Below are 17,590 nucleotides of genomic sequence, written 5' to 3'. Positions count from 1 at the left end.
TCATGTCATTCATTTTACATCCGACATTGTGACATCAGTGTTACATGAAAGTTGCTTGTCATTGTTACATGACAGTAGGTTGTTGTTAGACAAAGCTGCATGAAGTGTGAACTGGAACGTTCTTGGATCCACAAAAGAAAAGTGTTTTTTGGAGAATGTGGGCATCGATCCCACTACCTCTCCCATGCTAAGCAAGCACTCTACCATTTGAGCTAATTCCCCATCCTATTTGAATTGCCACAAGGAGCAACCAAGAGGGTCTAGTCTTATCAGGCTATGCTGTTGGTGGACTTGTTAGTTTTTGCGCTAGCACTGGCCGAGGCTCTGTGCATCCTAAAAATTTCTCTCCTTAGCAAGCGGCCGGTTAGCTCAGTTGGTTAGAGCGTGGTGCTAATAACGCCAAGGTCGTGGGTTCGATCCCCGTACTGGCCATGAGGTACATTTTGAGTGTCAAATCGTGAGTCACTTGCATGTGTATGGTCAAGTGTGCCACATAATTAATATTAGTGACTTGCCGAAATAGCTCAGTTGGGAGAGCGTTAGACTGAAGATCTAAAGGTCCCTGGTTCGATCCCGGGTTTCGGCATAAGTTGTTGTTCTATATTTATCCTCTGCTTTGGCTTCAAGGAAACTTCCCACAGCTTTGTTTGTGGGCATCAATTGTGTGTGCCTACTGCTCCTCTGAAAGTAAGTCATGTCATTCTTTTTACATCCGACATTGTGACATCAGTGTTACATGAAAGTTGCTTGTCATTGTTACATGACAGTAGGTTGTTGTTAGACAAAGCTGCATGAAGTGTGAACTGGAACGTTCTTGGATCCACAAAAGAAAAGTGTTTTTTGGAGAATGTGGGCATCGATCCCACTACCTCTCGCATGCTAAGGAAGCACTCTACCATTTGAGCTAAATCCCCATCCATTTTGAATTGCCACAAGGAGCAACCAAGAGGGTCTAGTCTTGTCAGGCTATGCTGTTGGTGGACTTGTTAGTTTTTGCGCCAGCACTGGCCGAGGCTCTGTGCATCCTAAAAATGTATCTCCGTAACAAGCGGCCGGTTAGCTCAGTTGGTTAGAGCGTGGTGCTAATAACACCAGTTGTATATTTATCCTCTGCTTTGGCTTCAAGGAAACTTCCCACAGCTTTGTTTGTGGGCATCAATTGTGTGTGCCTACTGCTCCTCTGAAAGTAAGTCATGTCATTCTTTTTACATCCGACATTGTGACATCAGTGTTACATGAAAGTTGCTTGTCATTGTTACATGACAGTAGGTTGTTGTTAGACAAAGCTGCATGAAGTGTGAACTGGAACGTTCTTGGATCCACAAAAGAAAAGTGTTTTTTGGAGAATGTGGGCATCGATCCCACTACCTCTCCCATGCTAAGCAAGCACTCTACCATTTGAGCTAATTCCCCATCCTATTTGAATTGCCACAAGGAGCAACCAAGAGGGTCTAGTCTTATCAGGCTATGCTGTTGGTGGACTTGTTAGTTTTTGCGCTAGCACTGGCCGAGGCTCTGTGCATCCTAAAAATTTCTCTCCTTAGCAAGCGGCCGGTTAGCTCAGTTGGTTAGAGCGTGGTGCTAATAACGCCAAGGTCGTGGGTTCGATCCCCGTACTGGCCATGAGGTACATTTTGAGTGTCAAATCGTGAGTCACTTGCATGTGTATGGTCAAGTGTGCCACATAATTAATATTAGTGACTTGCCGAAATAGCTCAGTTGGGAGAGCGTTAGACTGAAGATCTAAAGGTCCCTGGTTCGATCCCGGGTTTCGGCATAAGTTGTTGTTCTATATTTATCCTCTGCTTTGGCTTCAAGGAAACTTCCCACAGCTTTGTTTGTGGGCATCAATTGTGTGTGCCTACTGCTCCTCTGAAAGTTAGTCATGTCATTCTTTTTACATCCGACATTGTGACATCAGTGTTACATGAAAGTTGCTTGTCATTGTTACATGACAGTAGGTTGTTGTTAGACAAAGCTGCATGAAGTGTGAACTGGAACGTTCTTGGATCCACAAAAGAAAAGTGTTTTTTGGAGAATGTGGGCATCGATCCCACTACCTCTCGCATGCTAAGGAAGCACTCTACCATTTGAGCTAAATCCCCATCCATTTTGAATTGCCACAAGGAGCAACCAAGAGGGTCTAGTCTTGTCAGGCTATGCTGTTGGTGGACTTGTTAGTTTTTGCGCCAGCACTGGCCGAGGCTCTGTGCATCCTAAAAATGTATCTCCGTAACAAGCGGCCGGTTAGCTCAGTTGGTTAGAGCGTGGTGCTAATAACACCAGTTGTATATTTATCCTCTGCTTTGGCTTCAAGGAAACTTCCCACAGCTTTGTTTGTGGGCATCAATTGTGTGTGCCTACTGCTCCTCTGAAAGTTAGTCATGTCATTCATTTTACATCCGACATTGTGACATCAGTGTTACATGAAAGTTGCTTGTCATTGTTACATGACAGTAGGTTGTTGTTAGACAAAGCTGCATGAAGTGTGAACTGGAACGTTCTTGGATCCACAAAAGAAAAGTGTTACATGAAAGTTGCTTGTCATTGTTACATGACAGTAGGTTGTTGTTAGACAAAGCTGCATGAAGTGTGAACTGGAACGTTCTTGGATCCACAAAAGAAAAGTGTTTTTTGGAGAATGTGGGCTTCGATCCCACTACCTCTCGCATGCTAAGCAAGCACTCTACCATTTGAGCTAATTCCCCATCCTTTTTGAATTGCCACAAGGAGCAACCAAGAGGGTCTAGTCTTGTCAGGCTATGCTGTTGGTGGACTTGTTAGTTTTTGCGCCAGCACTGGCCGAGGCTCTGTGCATCCTAAAAATGTCTCTCCGTAACAAGCGGCCGGTTAGCTCAGTTGGTTAGAGCGTGGTGCTAATAACACCAGTTGTATATTTATCCTCTGCTTTGGCTTCAAGGAAACTTCCCACAGCTTTGTTTGTGGGCATCAATTGTGTGTGCCTACTGCTCCTCTGAAAGTTAGTCATGTCATTCATTTTACATCCGACATTGTGACATCAGTGTTACATGAAAGTTGCTTGTCATTGTTACATGACAGTAGGTTGTTGTTAGACAAAGCTGCATGAAGTGTGAACTGGAACGTTCTTGGATCCACAAAAGAAAAGTGTTACATGAAAGTTGCTTGTCATTGTTACATGACAGTAGGTTGTTGTTAGACAAAGCTGCATGAAGTGTGAACTGGAACGTTCTTGGATCCACAAAAGAAAGGTGTTTTTTGGAGCATGTGGGCATCGATCCCACTACCTCTCGCATGCTAAGCAAGCACTCTACCATTTGAGCTAATTCCCCATCCTTTTTGAATTGCCACAAGGAGCAACCAAGAGGGTCTAGTCTTGTCAGGCTATGCTGTTGGTGGACTTGTTAGTTTTTGCGCCAGCACTGGCCGAGGCTCTGTGCATCCTAAAAATTTATCTCCGTAACAAGCGGCCGGTTAGCTCAGTTGGTTAGAGCGTGGTGCTAATAACACCAGTTGTATATTTATCCTCTGCTTTGGCTTCAAGGAAACTTCCCACAGCTTTGTTTGTGGGCATCAATTGTGTGTGCCTACTGCTCCTCTGAAAGTTAGTCATGTCATTCATTTTACATCCGACATTGTGACATCAGTGTTACATGAAAGTTGCTTGTCATTGTTACATGACAGTAGGTTGTTGTTAGACAAAGCTGCATGAAGTGTGAACTGGAACGTTCTTGGATCCACAAAAGAAAAGTGTTTTTTGGAGAATGTGGGCATCGATCCCACTACCTCTCACATGCTAAGCAAGCACTCTACCATTTGAGCTAATTCCCCATCCTTTTTGAATTGCCACAAGGAGCAACCAAGAGGGTCTAGTCTTGTCAGGCTATGCTGTTGGTGGACTTGTTAGTTTTTGCGCCAGCACTGGCCGAGGCTCTGTGCATCCTAACAATTTCTCTCCGTAACAAGCGGCCGGTTAGCTCAGTTGGTTAGAGCGTGGTGCTAATAACACCAGTTGTATATTTATCCTCTGCTTTGGCTTCAAGGAAACTTCCCACAGCTTTGTTTGTGGGCATCAATTGTGTGTGCCTACTGCTCCTCTGAAAGTTAGTCATGTCATTCATTTTACATCCGACATTGTGACATCAGTGTTACATGAAAGTTGCTTGTCATTGTTACATGACAGTAGGTTGTTGTTAGACAAAGCTGCATGAAGTGTGAACTGGAACGTTCTTGGATCCACAAAAGAAAGGTGTTTTTTGGAGAATGTGGGCATCGATCCCACTACCTCTCGCATGCTAAGCAAGCACTCTACCATTTGAGCTAATTCCCCATCCTTTTTGAATTGCCACAAGGAGCAACCAAGAGGGTCTAGTCTTGTCAGGCTATGCTGTTGGTGGACTTGTTAGTTTTTGCGCCAGCACTGGCCGAGGCTCTGTGCATCCTAACAATTTCTCTCCGTAACAAGCGGCCGGTTAGCTCAGTTGGTTAGAGCGTGGTGCTAATAACACCAGTTGTATATTTATCCTCTGCTTTGGCTTCAAGGAAACTTCCCACAGCTTTGTTTGTGGGCATCAATTGTGTGTGCCTACTGCTCCTCTGAAAGTTAGTCATGTCATTCATTTTACATCCGACATTGTGACATCAGTGTTACATGAAAGTTGCTTGTCATTGTTACATGACAGTAGGTTGTTGTTAGACAAAGCTGCATGAAGTGTGAACTGGAACGTTCTTGGATCCACAAAAGAAAAGTGTTTTTTGGAGAATGTGGGCATCGATCCCATTACCTCTCGCATGCTAAGCAAGCACTCTACCATTTGAGCTAATTCCCCATCCTTTTTGAATTGCCACAAGGAGCAACCAAGAGGGTCTAGTCTTGTCAGGCTATGCTGTTGGTGGACTTGTTAGTTTTTGCGCCAGCACTGGCCGAGGCTCTGTGCATCCTAAAAATGTATCTCCGTAACAAGCGGCCGGTTAGCTCAGTTGGTTAGAGCGTGTTGCTAATAACACCAGTTGTATATTTATCCTCTGCTTTGGCTTCAAGGAAACTTCCCACAGCTTTGTTTGTGGGCATCAATTGTGTGTGCCTACTGCTCCTCTGAAAGTTAGTCATGTCATTCATTTTACATCCGACATTGTGACATCAGTGTTACATGAAAGTTGCTTGTCATTGTTACATGACAGTAGGTTGTTGTTAGACAAAGCTGCATGAAGTGTGAACTGGAACGTTCTTGGATCCACAAAAGAAATGTGTTTTTTGGAGAATGTGGGCATCGATCCCACTACCTCTCGCATGCTAAGCAAGCACTCTACCATTTGAGCTAATTCCCCATCCTTTTTGAATTGCCACAAGAAGCAACCAAGAGGGTCTAGTCTTGTCAGGCTATGCTGTTGGTGGACTTGTTAGTTTTTGCGCCAGCACTGGCCGAGGCTCTGTGCATCCTAACAATTTCTCTCCGTAACAAGCGGCCGGTTAGCTCAGTTGGTTAGAGCGTGGTGCTAATAACACCAGTTGTATATTTATCCTCTGCTTTGGCTTCAAGGAAACTTCCCACAGCTTTGTTTGTGGGCATCAATTGTGTGTGCCTACTGCTCCTCTGAAAGTTAGTCATGTCATTCATTTTACATCCGACATTGTGACATCAGTGTTACATGAAAGTTGCTTGTCATTGTTACATGACAGTAGGTTGTTGTTAGACAAAGCTGCATGAAGTGTGAACTGGAACGTTCTTGGATCCACAAAAGAAAAGTGTTACATGAAAGTTGCTTGTCATTGTTACATGACAGTAGGTTGTTGTTAGACAAAGCTGCATGAAGTGTGAACTGGAACGTTCTTGGATCCACAAAAGAAAAGTGTTTTTTGGAGAATGTGGGCATCGATCCCACTACCTCTCGCATGCTAAGCAAGCACTCTACCATTTGAGCTAATTCCCCATCCTTTTTGAATTGCCACAAGGAGCAACCAAGAGGGTCTAGTCTTGTCAGGCTATGCTGTTGGTGGACTTGTTAGTTTTTGAGCCAGCACTGGCCGAGGCTCTGTGCATCCTAAAAATTTCTGTCCGTAACAAGCGGCCGGTTAGCTCAGTTGGTTAGAGCGTGGTGCTAATAACACCAGTTGTATATTTATCCTCTGCTTTGGCTTCAAGGAAACTTCCCACATCTTTGTTTGTGGGCATCAATTGTGTGTGCCTACTGCTCCTCTGAAAGTTAGTCATGTCATTCATTTTACATCCGACATTGTGACATCAGTGTTACATGAAAGTTGCTTGTCATTGTTACATGACAGTAGGTTGTTGTTAGACAAAGCTGCATGAAGTGTGAACTGGAACGTTCTTGGATCCACAAAAGAAAAGTGTTACATGAAAGTTGCTTGTCATTGTTACATGACAGTAGGTTGTTGTTAGACAAAGCTGCATGAAGTGTGAACTGGAACGTTCTTGGATCCACAAAAGAAAGGTGTTTTTTGGAGAATGTGGGCATCGATCCCACTACCTCTCGCATGCTAAGCAAGCACTCTACCATTTGAGCTAATTCCCCATCCTTTTTGAATTGCCACAAGGAGCAACCAAGAGGGTCTAGTCTTGTCAGGCTATGCTGTTGGTGGACTTGTTAGTTTTTGCGCCAGCACTGGCCGAGGCTCTGTGCATCCTAAAAATGTCTCTCCGTAACAAGCGGCCGGTTAGCTCAGTTGGTTAGAGCGTGGTGCTAATAACACCAGTTGTATATTTATCCTCTGCTTTGGCTTCAAGGAAACTTCCCACAGCTTTGTTTGTGGGCATCAATTGTGTGTGCCTACTGCTCCTCTGAAAGTTAGTCATGTCATTCATTTTACATCCGACATTGTGACATCAGTGTTACATGAAAGTTGCTTGTCATTGTTACATGACAGTAGGTTGTTGTTAGACAAAGCTGCATGAAGTGTGAACTGGAACGTTCTTGGATCCACAAAAGAAAAGTGTTTTTTGGAGAATGTGGGCATCGATCCCACTACCTCTCACATGCTAAGCAAGCACTCTACCATTTGAGCTAATTCCCCATCCTTTTTGAATTGCCACAAGGAGCAACCAAGAGGGTCTAGTCTTGTCAGGCTATGCTGTTGGTGGACTTGTTAGTTTTTGCGCCAGCACTGGCCGAGGCTCTGTGCATCCTAACAATTTCTCTCCGTAACAAGCGGCCGGTTAGCTCAGTTGGTTAGAGCGTGGTGCTAATAACACCAGTTGTATATTAATCCTCTGCTTTGGCTTCAAGGAAACTTCCCACAGCTTTGTTTGTGGGCATCAATTGTGTGTGCCTACTGCTCCTCTGAAAGTTAGTCATGTCATTCATTTTACATCCGACATTGTGACATCAGTGTTACATGAAAGTTGCTTGTCATTGTTACATGACAGTAGGTTGTTGTTAGACAAAGCTGCATGAAGTGTGAACTGGAACGTTCTTGGATCCACAAAAGAAAAGTGTTTTTTGGAGAATGTGGGCATCGATCCCACTACCTCTCGCATGCTAAGCAAGCACTCTACCATTTGAGCTAATTCCCCATCCTTTTTGAATTGCCACAAGGAGCAACCAAGAGGGTCTAGTCTTGTCAGGCTATGCTGTTGGTGGACTTGTTAGTTTTTGCGCCAGCACTGGCCGAGGCTCTGTGCATCCTAACAATTTCTCTCCGTAACAAGCGGCCGGTTAGCTCAGTTGGTTAGAGCGTGGTGCTAATAACACCAGTTGTATATTTATCCTCTGCTTTGGCTTCAAGGAAACTTCCCACAGCTTTGTTTGTGGGCATCAATTGTGTGTGCCTACTGCTCCTCTGAAAGTTAGTCATGTCATTCATTTTACATCCGACATTGTGACATCAGTGTTACATGAAAGTTACTTGTCATTGTTACATGACAGTAGGTTGTTGTTAGACAAAGCTGCATGAAGTGTGAACTGGAACGTTCTTGGATCCACAAAAGAAAAGTGTTTTTTGGAGAATGTGGTCATCGATCCCACTACCTCTCGCATGCTAAGCAAGCACTCTACCATTTGAGCTAATTCCCCATCCTTTTTGAATTGCCACAAGGAGCAACCAAGAGGGTCTAGTCTTGTCAGGCTATGCTGTTGGTGGACTTGTTAGTTTTTGCGCCAGCACTGGCCGAGGCTCTGTGCATCCTAAAAATTTATCTCCGTAACAAGCGGCCGGTTAGCTCAGTTGGTTAGAGCGTGTTGCTAATAACACCAGTTGTATATTTATCCTCTGCTTTGGCTTCAAGGAAACTTCCCACAGCTTTGTTTGTGGGCATCAATTGTGTGTGCCTACTGCTCCTCTGAAAGTTAGTCATGTCATTCATTTTACATCCGACATTGTGACATCAGTGTTACATGAAAGTTGCTTGTCATTGTTACATGACAGTAGGTTGTTGTTAGACAAAGCTGCATGAAGTGTGAACTGGAACGTTCTTGGATCCACAAATGAAATGTGTTTTTTGGAGAATGTGGGCATCGATCCCACTACCTCTCGCATGCTAAGCAAGCACTCTACCATTTGAGCTAATTCCCCATCCTTTTTGAATTGCCACAAGAAGCAACCAAGAGGGTCTAGTCTTGTCAGGCTATGCTGTTGGTGGACTTGTTAGTTTTTGCGCCAGCACTGGCCGAGGCTCTGTGCATCCTAACAATTTCTCTCCGTAACAAGCGGCCGGTTAGCTCAGTTGGTTAGAGCGTGGTGCTAATAACACCAGTTGTATATTTATCCTCTGCTTTGGCTTCAAGGAAACTTCCCACAGCTTTGTTTGTGGGCATCAATTGTGTGTGCCTACTGCTCCTCTGAAAGTTAGTCATGTCATTCATTTTACATCCGACATTGTGACATCAGTGTTACATGAAAGTTGCTTGTCATTGTTACATGACAGTAGGTTGTTGTTAGACAAAGCTGCATGAAGTGTGAACTGGAACGTTCTTGGATCCACAAAAGAAAAGTGTTTTTTGGAGAATGTGGGCATCGATCCCACTACCTCTCGCATGCTAAGCAAGCACTCTACCATTTGAGCTAATTCCCCATCCTTTTTGAATTGCCACAAGGAGCAACCAAGAGGGTCTAGTCTTATCAGGCTATGCTGTTGGTGGACTTGTTAGTTTTTGCGCTAGCACTGGCCGAGGCTCTGTGCATCCTAAAAATTTCTCTCCGTAGCAAGCGGCCGGTTAGCTCAGTTGGTTAGAACGTGGTGCTAATAACACCAGTTGTATATTTATCCTCTGCTTTGGCTTCAAGGAAACTTCCCACAGCTTTGTTTGTGGGCATCAATTGTGTGTGCCTACTGCTCCTCTGAAAGTTAGTCATGTCATTCATTTTACATCCGACATTGTGACATCAGTGTTACATGAAAGTTGCTTGTCATTGTTACATGACAGTAGGTTGTTGTTAGACAAAGCTGCATGAAGTGTGAACTGGAACGTTCTTGGATCCACAAAAGAAAAGTGTTACATGAAAGTTGCTTGTCATTGTTACATGACAGTAGGTTGTTGTTAGACAAAGCTGCATGAAGTGTGAACTGGAACGTTCTTGGATCCACAAAAGAAAAGTGTTTTTTGGAGAATGTGGGCATCGATCCCACTACCTCTCGCATGCTAAGCAAGCACTCTACCATTTGAGCTAATTCCCCATCCTTTTTGAATTGCCACAAGGAGCAACCAAGAGGGTCTAGTCTTGTCAGGCTATGCTGTTGGTGGACTTGTTAGTTTTTGAGCCAGCACTGGCCGAGGCTCTGTGCATCCTAAAAATTTCTGTCCGTAACAAGCGGCCGGTTAGCTCAGTTGGTTAGAGCGTGGTGCTAATAACACCAGTTGTATATTTATCCTCTGCTTTGGCTTCAAGGAAACTTCCCACATCTTTGTTTGTGGGCATCAATTGTGTGTGCCTACTGCTCCTCTGAAAGTTAGTCATGTCATTCATTTTACATCCGACATTGTGACATCAGTGTTACATGAAAGTTGCTTGTCATTGTTACATGACAGTAGGTTGTTGTTAGACAAAGCTGCATGAAGTGTGAACTGGAACGTTCTTGGATCCACAAAAGAAAAGTGTTACATGAAAGTTGCTTGTCATTGTTACATGACAGTAGGTTGTTGTTAGACAAAGCTGCATGAAGTGTGAACTGGAACGTTCTTGGATCCACAAAAGAAAGGTGTTTTTTGGAGAATGTGGGCATCGATCCCACTACCTCTCGCATGCTAAGCAAGCACTCTACCATTTGAGCTAATTCCCCATCCTTTTTGAATTGCCACAAGGAGCAACCAAGAGGGTCTAGTCTTGTCAGGCTATGCTGTTGGTGGACTTGTTAGTTTTTGAGCCAGCACTGGCCGAGGCTCTGTGCATCCTAAAAATTTCTGTCCGTAACAAGCGGCCGGTTAGCTCAGTTGGTTAGAGCGTGGTGCTAATAACACCAGTTGTATATTTATCCTCTGCTTTGGCTTCAAGGAAACTTCCCACATCTTTGTTTGTGGGCATCAATTGTGTGTGCCTACTGCTCCTCTGAAAGTTAGTCATGTCATTCATTTTACATCCGACATTGTGACATCAGTGTTACATGAAAGTTGCTTGTCATTGTTACATGACAGTAGGTTGTTGTTAGACAAAGCTGCATGAAGTGTGAACTGGAACGTTCTTGGATCCACAAAAGAAAAGTGTTACATGAAAGTTGCTTGTCATTGTTACATGACAGTAGGTTGTTGTTAGACAAAGCTGCATGAAGTGTGAACTGGAACGTTCTTGGATCCACAAAAGAAAGGTGTTTTTTGGAGAATGTGGGCATCGATCCCACTACCTCTCGCATGCTAAGCAAGCACTCTACCATTTGAGCTAATTCCCCATCCTTTTTGAATTGCCACAAGGAGCAACCAAGAGGGTCTAGTCTTGTCAGGCTATGCTGTTGGTGGACTTGTTAGTTTTTGCGCCAGCACTGGCCGAGGCTCTGTGCATCCTAAAAATGTCTCTCCGTAACAAGCGGCCGGTTAGCTCAGTTGGTTAGAGCGTGGTGCTAATAACACCAGTTGTATATTTATCCTCTGCTTTGGCTTCAAGGAAACTTCCCACAGCTTTGTTTGTGGGCATCAATTGTGTGTGCCTACTGCTCCTCTGAAAGTTAGTCATGTCATTCATTTTACATCCGACATTGTGACATCAGTGTTACATGAAAGTTGCTTGTCATTGTTACATGACAGTAGGTTGTTGTTAGACAAAGCTGCATGAAGTGTGAACTGGAACGTTCTTGGATCCACAAAAAAAAAGTGTTTTTTGGAGAATGTGGGCATCGATCCCACTACCTCTCACATGCTAAGCAAGCACTCTACCATTTGAGCTAATTCCCCATCCTTTTTGAATTGCCACAAGGAGCAACCAAGAGGGTCTAGTCTTGTCAGGCTATGCTGTTGGTGGACTTGTTAGTTTTTGCGCCAGCACTGGCCGAGGCTCTGTGCATCCTAACAATTTCTCTCCGTAACAAGCGGCCGGTTAGCTCAGTTGGTTAGAGCGTGGTGCTAATAACACCAGTTGTATATTAATCCTCTGCTTTGGCTTCAAGGAAACTTCCCACAGCTTTGTTTGTGGGCATCAATTGTGTGTGCCTACTGCTCCTCTGAAAGTTAGTCATGTCATTCATTTTACATCCGACATTGTGACATCAGTGTTACATGAAAGTTGCTTGTCATTGTTACATGACAGTAGGTTGTTGTTAGACAAAGCTGCATGAAGTGTGAACTGGAACGTTCTTGGATCCACAAAAGAAAAGTGTTTTTTGGAGAATGTGGGCATCGATCCCACTACCTCTCGCATGCTAAGCAAGCACTCTACCATTTGAGCTAATTCCCCATCCTTTTTGAATTGCCACAAGGAGCAACCAAGAGGGTCTAGTCTTGTCAGGCTATGCTGTTGGTGGACTTGTTAGTTTTTGCGCCAGCACTGGCCGAGGCTCTGTGCATCCTAACAATTTCTCTCCGTAACAAGCGGCCGGTTAGCTCAGTTGGTTAGAGCGTGGTGCTAATAACACCAGTTGTATATTTATCCTCTGCTTTGGCTTCAAGGAAACTTCCCACAGCTTTGTTTGTGGGCATCAATTGTGTGTGCCTACTGCTCCTCTGAAAGTTAGTCATGTCATTCATTTTACATCCGACATTGTGACATCAGTGTTACATGAAAGTTGCTTGTCATTGTTACATGACAGTAGGTTGTTGTTAGACAAAGCTGCATGAAGTGTGAACTGGAACGTTCTTGGATCCACAAAAGAAAAGTGTTTTTTGGAGAATGTGGGCATCGATCCCACTACCTCTCGCATGCTAAGCAAGCACTCTACCATTTGAGCTAATTCCCCATCCTTTTTGAATTGCCACAAGGAGCAACCAAGAGGGTCTAGTCTTGTCAGGCTATGCTGTTGGTGGACTTGTTAGTTTTTGAGCCAGCACTGGCCGAGGCTCTGTGCATCCTAAAAATTTCTGTCCGTAACAAGCGGCCGGTTAGCTCAGTTGGTTAGAGCGTGGTGCTAATAACACCAGTTGTATATTTATCCTCTGCTTTGGCTTCAAGGAAACTTCCCACATCTTTGTTTGTGGGCATCAATTGTGTGTGCCTACTGCTCCTCTGAAAGTTAGTCATGTCATTCATTTTACATCCGACATTGTGACATCAGTGTTACATGAAAGTTGCTTGTCATTGTTACATGACAGTAGGTTGTTGTTAGACAAAGCTGCATGAAGTGTGAACTGGAACGTTCTTGGATCCACAAAAGAAAAGTGTTACATGAAAGTTGCTTGTCATTGTTACATGACAGTAGGTTGTTGTTAGACAAAGCTGCATGAAGTGTGAACTGGAACGTTCTTGGATCCACAAAAGAAAGGTGTTTTTTGGAGAATGTGGGCATCGATCCCACTACCTCTCGCATGCTAAGCAAGCACTCTACCATTTGAGCTAATTCCCCATCCTTTTTGAATTGCCACAAGGAGCAACCAAGAGGGTCTAGTCTTGTCAGGCTATGCTGTTGGTGGACTTGTTAGTTTTTGCGCCAGCACTGGCCGAGGCTCTGTGCATCCTAAAAATGTCTCTCCGTAACAAGCGGCCGGTTAGCTCAGTTGGTTAGAGCGTGGTGCTAATAACACCAGTTGTATATTTATCCTCTGCTTTGGCTTCAAGGAAACTTCCCACAGCTTTGTTTGTGGGCATCAATTGTGTGTGCCTACTGCTCCTCTGAAAGTTAGTCATGTCATTCATTTTACATCCGACATTGTGACATCAGTGTTACATGAAAGTTGCTTGTCATTGTTACATGACAGTAGGTTGTTGTTAGACAAAGCTGCATGAAGTGTGAACTGGAACGTTCTTGGATCCACAAAAGAAAAGTGTTTTTTGGAGAATGTGGGCATCGATCCCACTACCTCTCACATGCTAAGCAAGCACTCTACCATTTGAGCTAATTCCCCATCCTTTTTGAATTGCCACAAGGAGCAACCAAGAGGGTCTAGTCTTGTCAGGCTATGCTGTTGGTGGACTTGTTAGTTTTTGCGCCAGCACTGGCCGAGGCTCTGTGCATCCTAACAATTTCTCTCCGTAACAAGCGGCCGGTTAGCTCAGTTGGTTAGAGCGTGGTGCTAATAACACCAGTTGTATATTAATCCTCTGCTTTGGCTTCAAGGAAACTTCCCACAGCTTTGTTTGTGGGCATCAATTGTGTGTGCCTACTGCTCCTCTGAAAGTTAGTCATGTCATTCATTTTACATCCGACATTGTGACATCAGTGTTACATGAAAGTTGCTTGTCATTGTTACATGACAGTAGGTTGTTGTTAGACAAAGCTGCATGAAGTGTGAACTGGAACGTTCTTGGATCCACAAAAGAAAAGTGTTTTTTGGAGAATGTGGGCATCGATCCCACTACCTCTCGCATGCTAAGCAAGCACTCTACCATTTGAGCTAATTCCCCATCCTTTTTGAATTGCCACAAGGAGCAACCAAGAGGGTCTAGTCTTGTCAGGCTATGCTGTTGGTGGACTTGTTAGTTTTTGCGCCAGCACTGGCCGAGGCTCTGTGCATCCTAACAATTTCTCTCCGTAACAAGCGGCCGGTTAGCTCAGTTGGTTAGAGCGTGGTGCTAATAACACCAGTTGTATATTTATCCTCTGCTTTGGCTTCAAGGAAACTTCCCACAGCTTTGTTTGTGGGCATCAATTGTGTGTGCCTACTGCTCCTCTGAAAGTTAGTCATGTCATTCATTTTACATCCGACATTGTGACATCAGTGTTACATGAAAGTTGCTTGTCATTGTTACATGACAGTAGGTTGTTGTTAGACAAAGCTGCATGAAGTGTGAACTGGAACGTTCTTGGATCCACAAAAGAAAAGTGTTTTTTGGAGAATGTGGTCATCGATCCCACTACCTCTCGCATGCTAAGCAAGCACTCTACCATTTGAGCTAATTCCCCATCCTTTTTGAATTGCCACAAGGAGCAACCAAGAGGGTCTAGTCTTGTCAGGCTATGCTGTTGGTGGACTTGTTAGTTTTTGCGCCAGCACTGGCCGAGGCTCTGTGCATCCTAAAAATTTATCTCCGTAACAAGCGGCCGGTTAGCTCAGTTGGTTAGAGCGTGTTGCTAATAACACCAGTTGTATATTTATCCTCTGCTTTGGCTTCAAGGAAACTTCCCACAGCTTTGTTTGTGGGCATCAATTGTGTGTGCCTACTGCTCCTCTGAAAGTTAGTCATGTCATTCATTTTACATCCGACATTGTGACATCAGTGTTACATGAAAGTTGCTTGTCATTGTTACATGACAGTAGGTTGTTGTTAGACAAAGCTGCATGAAGTGTGAACTGGAACGTTCTTGGATCCACAAATGAAATGTGTTTTTTGGAGAATGTGGGCATCGATCCCACTACCTCTCGCATGCTAAGCAAGCACTCTACCATTTGAGCTAATTCCCCATCCTTTTTGAATTGCCACAAGAAGCAACCAAGAGGGTCTAGTCTTGTCAGGCTATGCTGTTGGTGGACTTGTTAGTTTTTGCGCCAGCACTGGCCGAGGCTCTGTGCATCCTAACAATTTCTCTCCGTAACAAGCGGCCGGTTAGCTCAGTTGGTTAGAGCGTGGTGCTAATAACACCAGTTGTATATTTATCCTCTGCTTTGGCTTCAAGGAAACTTCCCACAGCTTTGTTTGTGGGCATCAATTGTGTGTGCCTACTGCTCCTCTGAAAGTTAGTCATGTCATTCATTTTACATCCGACATTGTGACATCAGTGTTACATGAAAGTTGCTTGTCATTGTTACATGACAGTAGGTTGTTGTTAGACAAAGCTGCATGAAGTGTGAACTGGAACGTTCTTGGATCCACAAAAGAAAAGTGTTTTTTGGAGAATGTGGGCATCGATCCCACTACCTCTCGCATGCTAAGCAAGCACTCTACCATTTGAGCTAATTCCCCATCCTTTTTGAATTGCCACAAGGAGCAACCAAGAGGGTCTAGTCTTATCAGGCTATGCTGTTGGTGGACTTGTTAGTTTTTGCGCTAGCACTGGCCGAGGCTCTGTGCATCCTAAAAATTTCTCTCCGTAGCAAGCGGCCGGTTAGCTCAGTTGGTTAGAACGTGGTGCTAATAACACCAGTTGTATATTTATCCTCTGCTTTGGCTTCAAGGAAACTTCCCACAGCTTTGTTTGTGGGCATCAATTGTGTGTGCCTACTGCTCCTCTGAAAGTTAGTCATGTCATTCATTTTACATCCGACATTGTGACATCAGTGTTACATGAAAGTTGCTTGTCATTGTTACATGACAGTAGGTTGTTGTTAGACAAAGCTGCATGAAGTGTGAACTGGAACGTTCTTGGATCCACAAAAGAAAAGTGTTACATGAAAGTTGCTTGTCATTGTTACATGACAGTAGGTTGTTGTTAGACAAAGCTGCATGAAGTGTGAACTGGAACGTTCTTGGATCCACAAAAGAAAAGTGTTTTTTGGAGAATGTGGGCATCGATCCCACTACCTCTCGCATGCTAAGCAAGCACTCTACCATTTGAGCTAATTCCCCATCCTTTTTGAATTGCCACAAGGAGCAACCAAGAGGGTCTAGTCTTGTCAGGCTATGCTGTTGGTGGACTTGTTAGTTTTTGAGCCAGCACTGGCCGAGGCTCTGTGCATCCTAAAAATTTCTGTCCGTAACAAGCGGCCGGTTAGCTCAGTTGGTTAGAGCGTGGTGCTAATAACACCAGTTGTATATTTATCCTCTGCTTTGGCTTCAAGGAAACTTCCCACATCTTTGTTTGTGGGCATCAATTGTGTGTGCCTACTGCTCCTCTGAAAGTTAGTCATGTCATTCATTTTACATCCGACATTGTGACATCAGTGTTACATGAAAGTTGCTTGTCATTGTTACATGACAGTAGGTTGTTGTTAGACAAAGCTGCATGAAGTGTGAACTGGAACGTTCTTGGATCCACAAAAGAAAAGTGTTACATGAAAGTTGCTTGTCATTGTTACATGACAGTAGGTTGTTGTTAGACAAAGCTGCATGAAGTGTGAACTGGAACGTTCTTGGATCCACAAAAGAAAGGTGTTTTTTGGAGAATGTGGGCATCGATCCCACTACCTCTCGCATGCTAAGCAAGCACTCTACCATTTGAGCTAATTCCCCATCCTTTTTGAATTGCCACAAGGAGCAACCAAGAGGGTCTAGTCTTGTCAGGCTATGCTGTTGGTGGACTTGTTAGTTTTTGAGCCAGCACTGGCCGAGGCTCTGTGCATCCTAAAAATTTCTGTCCGTAACAAGCGGCCGGTTAGCTCAGTTGGTTAGAGCGTGGTGCTAATAACACCAGTTGTATATTTATCCTCTGCTTTGGCTTCAAGGAAACTTCCCACATCTTTGTTTGTGGGCATCAATTGTGTGTGCCTACTGCTCCTCTGAAAGTTAGTCATGTCATTCATTTTACATCCGACATTGTGACATCAGTGTTACATGAAAGTTGCTTGTCATTGTTACATGACAGTAGGTTGTTGTTAGACAAAGCTGCATGAAGTGTGAACTGGAACGTTCTTGGATCCACAAAAGAAAAGTGTTACATGAAAGTTGCTTGTCATTGTTACATGACAGTAGGTTGTTGTTAGACAAAGCTGCATGAAGTGTGAACTGGAACGTTCTTGGATCCACAAAAGAAAGGTGTTTTTTGGAGAATGTGGGCATCGATCCCACTACCTCTCGCATGCTAAGCAAGCACTCTACCATTTGAGCTAATTCCCCATCCTTTTTGAATTGCCACAAGGAGCAACCAAGAGGGTCTAGTCTTGTCAGGCTATGCTGTTGGTGGACTTGTTAGTTTTTGCGCCAGCACTGGCCGAGGCTCTGTGCATCCTAAAAATGTCTCTCCGTAACAAGCGGCCGGTTAGCTCAGTTGGTTAGAGCGTGGTGCTAATAACACCAGTTGTATATTTATCCTCTGCTTTGGCTTCAAGGAAACTTCCCACAGCTTTGTTTGTGGGCATCAATTGTGTGTGCCTACTGCTCCTCTGAAAGTTAGTCATGTCATTCATTTTACATCCGACATTGTGACATCAGTGTTACATGAAAGTTGCTTGTCATTGTTACATGACAGTAGGTTGTTGTTAGACA

At 44.0% G+C, this 17,590-nt stretch overlaps 4 non-coding genes across 4 annotated transcripts; all 4 read left to right on the top strand.

Moving 5' to 3' along the window:
• The first annotated feature begins 358 nt into the window (after window positions 1–358).
• Window positions 359–432, top strand: trnai-aau (transfer RNA isoleucine (anticodon AAU)). Its single transcript has one exon. It is a non-coding gene; the product is annotated as a tRNA-Ile (tRNA).
• An 81-nt stretch (window positions 433–513) lies between these two features.
• Window positions 514–586, top strand: trnaf-gaa (transfer RNA phenylalanine (anticodon GAA)). The gene has a single exon. It is a non-coding gene; the product is annotated as a tRNA-Phe (tRNA).
• A 963-nt stretch (window positions 587–1,549) lies between these two features.
• On the top strand, window positions 1,550–1,623 carry trnai-aau (transfer RNA isoleucine (anticodon AAU)). The gene has a single exon. It is a non-coding gene; the product is annotated as a tRNA-Ile (tRNA).
• Window positions 1,624–1,704: 81 nt separating this feature from the next.
• Window positions 1,705–1,777, top strand: trnaf-gaa (transfer RNA phenylalanine (anticodon GAA)). The gene has a single exon. It is a non-coding gene; the product is annotated as a tRNA-Phe (tRNA).
• Window positions 1,778–17,590: the final 15,813 nt, after the last annotated feature.

The sequence above is a fragment of the Salvelinus alpinus genome, chromosome 26 (genome assembly GCF_045679555.1).
Source record: "Salvelinus alpinus chromosome 26, SLU_Salpinus.1, whole genome shotgun sequence".
NCBI lineage: Eukaryota > Metazoa > Chordata > Actinopteri > Salmoniformes > Salmonidae > Salvelinus > Salvelinus alpinus.
Note: the sequence above shows the minus strand (reverse complement) of the source record. Positions and strands in the feature narration are given on the sequence as shown.